A 6,265-nucleotide genomic window follows, 5' to 3' on the forward strand; every position below is an offset into this window, starting at 1 on the left:
GTGTCCTACGCCCTGCTGCCCGTGCGCAGCCTGCTGGCCGTCGGCTTCGGGCTCGTGGTGGCCACCTCGCACCTGCTGGTCACGGCCACCTTGGTCCCCGCCAAGCGCCCGCGTCTCTGGAGGACGGTAAGTGGGGTCCCAGACGCGCCGCTCTGGGACCTGGTGCCCTGAGTTGGGTGCACTCCCTCTGACCGAGCGGGTGGGGAAACTGAGGTCCCAGACAGGGGCGAGAGGGTTGTTCAAGGTCACTCAGCAGCCAGGGACACTCTGCCCTGGCTTTGCACGGAAATACAGTCCAGTCACAAAGCCCCTGTGGGCGCGCCGCGTGGACAGGGAAGACCGGCCCAAGGTCAGGTGGCCGGGGGTGGCCAGGAGGGCCCAGACCTGGGTCCACCGCGACCTCCGGAGTCCAGCCCTGCGGCGGGACTGGAGGCCGTGGCTGGAGGCACTGGCTGCCTGCTGGGGTCTTGGCTGTCGGGAGCGCAGTCCCCCCTGCCCCTTGGCGATCCCTACTGTCCTACCCCCCCCCGGGGGGGAGGATGTGAGATGAGAGATAAGCACTTTGCGGCCCTCCAGTCTCTCTGTCCGTCCCACGGGGATCCCTTCAGCCCAGAAGGAGCAGGCTGTGCCAAGGTCACACTCGATCTGGTCTCCACCGCCCCTGCTCCAGGTCGCCCTGACCCTGGCTCTGCAGCGCAGAACTCTGTCACTGTCTTCCTGGTCTGGCAGGGGAGATGCTGTCAAGGACAAGGGTGCAGGAGTCCTGCCTCCTGTGGCTCCTCCTGGACCCCTGCCAGACCCTCCCTCCAACCTGATGGGAGGTGGGCAGTGGCTGTGCCCCCGGGTCCTTCGGGAGCTTTCCCTGGCTCCTTTCCCACATGAGCCCCAGGGAGGGTTTGGTTCTTGGCTCTGGCTGCAGTTCAGCCAGCATAGGGGGAACCACATCTGAGGAAAGGAGGTGGCTGTGCGGGGCGAGGAGGAGACAACAGCCGGTGTGGAAGCTGGAGAGGGAGATTGCTGTGGTGGCATCAGACAGCCTTGCCTCCCTGGGAATGGACAGGACTGGGGCTTGGCCCCAGCCCCTGATGCTTGGAGAGAGGGGGCCACCGGGTGCCTGGGAAGGGGTCAGGTGTGTGCTGGGCTTGCTTTTCAGGCCCCAGGAGACTGGCACATGCTCACAGCCATGGGCAGGTGGAGCACCTGAGGGAAGGAGAGAGGGCATGGATCAGAGCTGGCAAAGATGGGTGGGGAGGCTCTGGAGAGGGAGGAGGAGCAGGGGTGGGGGCCAAGGACAGAGAAGAGGCACAGAGAATGGCCAGGGGGAGTCCAGCCAGGGAGTGGCACCGGGGCAGGCTTCTCCACAGCCTCTCTACACTTCCTGTGGGCAGTGCAGCCGGGCCTGAATCCTCCTGGGCACTCCCATCCTCCCGGCCCCCATCTGCCAGCCTTTAGCTGGCTCTCATGCTGGCAGCCAGACCCTTGTGGGCACTATGAACTCCCACTGCAGCCAGAAGGGCAGATGCCAGGGCAGCTTGGGAGCAGGAATGCCCAGGGATCTGGGCCATGCCGTCCCCTGTGCACACCAGGGAGTCCAGTGTGCAGGGCCATCAAAGTGTGCATTATTGTCTTCTTTTTAAATAATTTCCTATACAGCTCCTAGGCATTCCTTATAGAGAAAGATTTAAAAAGACAGGGAGGAATCTGCTGAGGTCCCTCTGTCCCTCTCCTTGGAGAAAGAAAAGTCCCTGTTACTGAAGGGGAAAGGAAGCCCAGCCCAGAGATAAGGATGCCCAGGCATCGGTGTCCGGATCTCCTTGCCTTTAGCTCCCTGGGCACGAAAAACCCTTCCCTCTGAGCCTCAGTCGCCCCTCCTGTGTGAGGAGATAAGAGCACCCGCAGGGCTGTACTGAAGGTGGGAGTGTTCTTCTGGAAAGGCACCTACTGGAAATCTGTCACTTCTGAACCCTGCTGTCCTATTCAGAATGCTTGTGTTCAGGCTGACATTGGTGGTAGTGATATTGACAAATAGATGATATCCCAGGCAGAGCGACCTGTAGTGGTGGGAGGGTCTGGGTGCCCCCTGGGGTCCTGTCTTCCAGCTGCACAGTTCCAGGTGCCTTAGTGAGCTTCAAGCCAAGAAGGCGGCATGCACAGCAGGCAGTGTTGGCGTCCCCCACTCCTCCTGCCTCTCCACCACCTCCTGTACATTGCCCCCCATCACCTCTGGGGCACCTGCTGACCCTGCTGCCTCCCCAGTGCTGGATTCTAGGCAGGCAGTAGCTGTGCACGTGTGGGACATTTCTTCAGGGTCTCTGCTCTTGTGGGTCCCTCTAGGTGTGGAGCTCCAAGAAAGCACTGGGACCTTCTGCGGCAGTCAGGAGAATTTGCCCCTAAGCAGATCTGTGGAGAGCCTGCACTTTGGGCTGGGGCCTGGGTTTGAGTCTGCTCTGTGCTGGGGTGCACATGTGTTTTGGGGGCCACTAATTATAGGGAGGTGCCCAGGGCTCCTGCAGCTCTGCTCTTCTGCTTATGGCACATAGGGCTCTGGGGGCACAGCCCTGTGCTTTGGGGGAACCTCATACCTTGTTGTAGGACACAGTTTAGCTGTGCTCACAGTTGGAATCAGTAGCTGGTGCTCACTCTTCCCCTGAGTGGGTGCTTGGTGCAGAGGGGTCCTGGGCTCGTGGGCCCAGCACTCAGGAATTGCCTAAAAATGGTGTGCTCAGCATCAGCCTCACTGGGTTCCTTCCCTCTCCCAGTCCCCTGCTTCCATGATGCTCTTGGACCCAAACAAAGTAAAACAGTGAATTTCTACGGTGCTGAGCCAGTCCTGCTCAGGTGTGGCTGTGGTCTGCTCAGTAGGGGACAGCTGAGGTGGCCAGGGTGGCTACGGAGCATGGGTGGGCTGGAAGCAGCATGCTGGGGCTATGGGGCATTCGGGGAGAAGAGGAGATGCTGCAGGTTGGGGCTGCCCTTGGACATGCTGCTTGTTGGAGGGACATGTGGTGCCTCTGAGGAGGGCCATGCTGCTGGTGTGCTCCAGGCTGCTGCTATTATTTTTAAAATTTTGGCAGGAACAGAGGTCTATGTGCTTTCATTTGATTGCTTCTGCACGTGAAAGAAATGTATTTCGGTTTCTGTTCTCAACCCCAGGCAGATCACAGGCATCTCTGTGTCACTGGTGTCTGCCACCAGAGCTGTCACTGTACTCTCTCTGGTGTTCATGGGGGTTTGGGTGCTGTCCCTTTCCTGCCACCTCTCTGAGGACTGCAGGGCCTGGTCTGGGCTCCCCCGGTCCTGCTCACACTGTGGCCTCAGTGATAGGGCCTCACTCTTACTGTGGGCTGCTTGTAGCTGGTGGCTGCTGCTGTGTGTCTGTTGGTGACACCAGCCATGGGACTGAGGTGCTGGCCTAGATCCCACGATGGAAGAGACTCGGGACAGGACACAGGAGCAGGCCCTGCCTGTTCACCAGCTATGGCTGGAGCTGAGCAGCTCTGGCAACCAGAGCACCTGTCTCCACCCTGGGCAGAGTGTATGCATCTCAGGACGAGAGTCATGGCTGCCACCCCTCTGTTCACACTCGTGTACAAGCACAGAGGGTCACCATAAACTCAGGCACCTACACACCCATGGGACACTCCTCCCATATACGGTCACAGTCATACTACATATGCGTTCACACGCTCACATAAATGCTCACAAACTAATGCTCACACTTTCATAACTCAGTACACACCCACCAGTATGCCTGTGTACATTCTTGCACTCATTTTCACACTTGTATCTACATGCTCATGCAGATACCTGCACATAGCCCCACTTAGCCATGTGTACACATAAGCACGCTTGGATGAACACGCACTTGCACAGACGCACTCAACACACTCGAACCCATCCACACCCACTCACCTATCACACCCTCACTGGTCAGCACCACTGTCCTTGTCTGTGGCCCTCTCCCCACACCTGCTCCATGCCCTTGGGTGATATCAGGGTCTGGATGGTGGGTTGAAGAGGCCAAGCTCAGGCTCGGTGTGGCCGGGCAGCCCTGAGCCCAGGACTGAGCCCGGACAATGGGTCCCTTTTCTCCAGAGCCGTTCATCTGTTTGTTGTGTCACAGGTCACGTGTGGCACATGCCTGCTGCTCTGTCCCTTGCTTCCTGCAAGCTCCAGTATGCACATGTGGGGCTGTGGGGTGTGCAGCTTGGACTGCAGGGTGGCTAGTGCTTCACCTCTTCACTCTTGTTGACCGTTCGAGTGCCCATTACAGGCAGCAGATCCTGTGCTGGCTCCCAGCCTGTGCAAGCTGTGTTCTTTGGAGGGCACGGCCCAACCCACTAGGCACTTTAGAGCAGGGTCAGGAGCTCTGAGCCTGTGGCCAGCCCCAGCCCCTCTGTGGAAAGTGCCACTGTGAGCTGCTGCCCAGGATCTGCCTGCCCATGCCCTGGGAGGGCCGCTGCACTGCACTGTCATCCACCCTTGGAAGCAGCCCGGTCACAAGTGTGCCTTTGAGAAAGCTGCTGGGTGGGCAGTGGGTGTGCAAGAGACACCAGGCCTGGTGGGTGTGTGCAGGGAGTGGGGGTGGCTGCTCCAGGAAGTCCAGTCCTGTGGGGAGACCCTGCCCACCTGCATAGGGACCTGTGCTGGGAGCCACACCTGTGATGCCATCCCGAGAGAAGTGTCCTGTGACGGGGACTCCTTGCCTCCCTGAACAGTGATGGCCCTGAAGAGATATCTGAGAAGCTCGCTCCTGCAGCTCGCTTCCCACAGAGCTTGTTTTTGCTCCATTGCTGTCTCTCCGCTGTGTAAATGATTAACGCAGTGGCCATGTTTTAGGAATCACTGGCATAGCCTGAAGATTTTGAAACAGCTCCGATGTTTAATTTAAAAGCCATCAGCACTCAACAGATAGAGCAGCTACTTCCCCAGCGCTGACTGAGAGCTGGGTGGTGGGCAGGGTCGCGTCCCCTGTGGGACCCGTGGGGTGGACACATCTTTAGTGCCAGGTACCTCGGCCATCGTTTGTTCCTAAGTCAGAAATGTCCAGAAGCCCGTGACGTGGTTAGTGACTCCCATTGGTGTGCGGGTGCCGGGAGGGGCTGGAGGGGCAGAGACTTCTCCAGGGACCCTGTGTTGTATACTGGTGCCCTGGGCGGGTGTCAAGCTTCGTGGGAGCTGTCTCTCTTGGTGGAGACAGTCCCCAGCATGCTTGGCGCCCTGGCCTTGCACCTGACTCCCTACTTCCGCCCTTCATTGCCTGCTTTCCTGCTGGTGTTTGCGTCGTCACTGGCCACTGCCACCTCTGCCTCTCTCCCTCATCCCTGAAGACACAGCAGTGAGTGACCGGGGTGGACAGGCCTGAGCCTGCCTGGAGAGGGGCACCGTGGGGGAGCAGGTGGGACCCTGCCACCTGGGGACCTCCTGGGCATTGGAGTGCGGGAGTCACAGGAAACACCAGAGGCTGTGCTTTCCCTCGACTGTCCCTGGCTGGGTTCCTTCCTAGGCCTCCGTGTCATGAAGTAGAAACTCGAGGGCAGGCACTCAGGAAGAGCCACCAGATTCCTTTAAAAAACAAACAAACCTTGCTTTTATTTTATTTTTTGTGGAAAACTCAAACATGCCCAGGTCAGAGACCAGCACGGTGACTCCTTGAGTCCCTGTCACGAGCTCCACCCATGACCAACATCCTGCCGGTCCTCTGTCAAGTGATGCAAATCCTAAGGACACTTAGGGACCCAGAAGTGGAGTGAGCAATTACGTTAATTTAAAAATGCACTTTGTGCGCTGTTCAACAGGCAGCCGCGGTTTGGAGAGAATGACACTGCCGGTGCCACCCAGCCTTGGTGGACGCCCGCGGGCAGGCCTGAGCCAACGGATGAAGATCTGGGAGGAGGCTGGGAGCTGCCCCCCACCCCGACATCCAGGGACTGTGGCCGGACATCCCTGGGCTGGTGTTGGGTGAGGTCCCCAGGACTAGAGGGGACCACCCGGCCTGGTCCATGGGTCAGCAGGGGAGTGGTCTGAGAGCGCCGTGTCCCGATATGTAGTGGGACGTGGACTTGCACATCTATGCACACACATGTGTGGACACACGTGTGCAGTGTGCTCCGCGAGGGGGCCCAGGAGAGGCGAGGCTGGTGTGACCGCTTCTGCATGCCCAGGAGCTGGGGACAGCAGGGTCTGCGGCAGGGAGCTGCGGTGTGCGCTGCAGACTGGTGTGGTTGTGGTGCAAAGTGGCAGTGGAGAGAAGCGCGCCATCAGG

General features: G+C 59.2%; 1 protein-coding gene across 1 annotated transcript in view; it reads left to right on the forward strand.

The window, feature by feature from the left end:
• The first annotated feature begins 6 nt into the window (after window positions 1–6).
• The window catches only part of Adcy1 (adenylate cyclase 1), an 85,391-nt gene continuing 79,132 nt past the window's right edge, over window positions 7–6,265 (forward strand). The window contains exon 1 of the mRNA XM_010624913.3: window positions 7–126. The gene's annotated coding sequence lies outside the window, so the exon portion shown is untranslated. The remainder of the gene's footprint in view (window positions 127–6,265) is intronic.

Source organism: Fukomys damarensis, unplaced genomic scaffold (assembly GCF_012274545.1).
Source record: "Fukomys damarensis isolate Sample0158 unplaced genomic scaffold, DMR_v1.0_HiC HiC_scaffold_17, whole genome shotgun sequence".
Taxonomy (NCBI): Eukaryota; Metazoa; Chordata; class Mammalia; order Rodentia; family Bathyergidae; genus Fukomys; species Fukomys damarensis.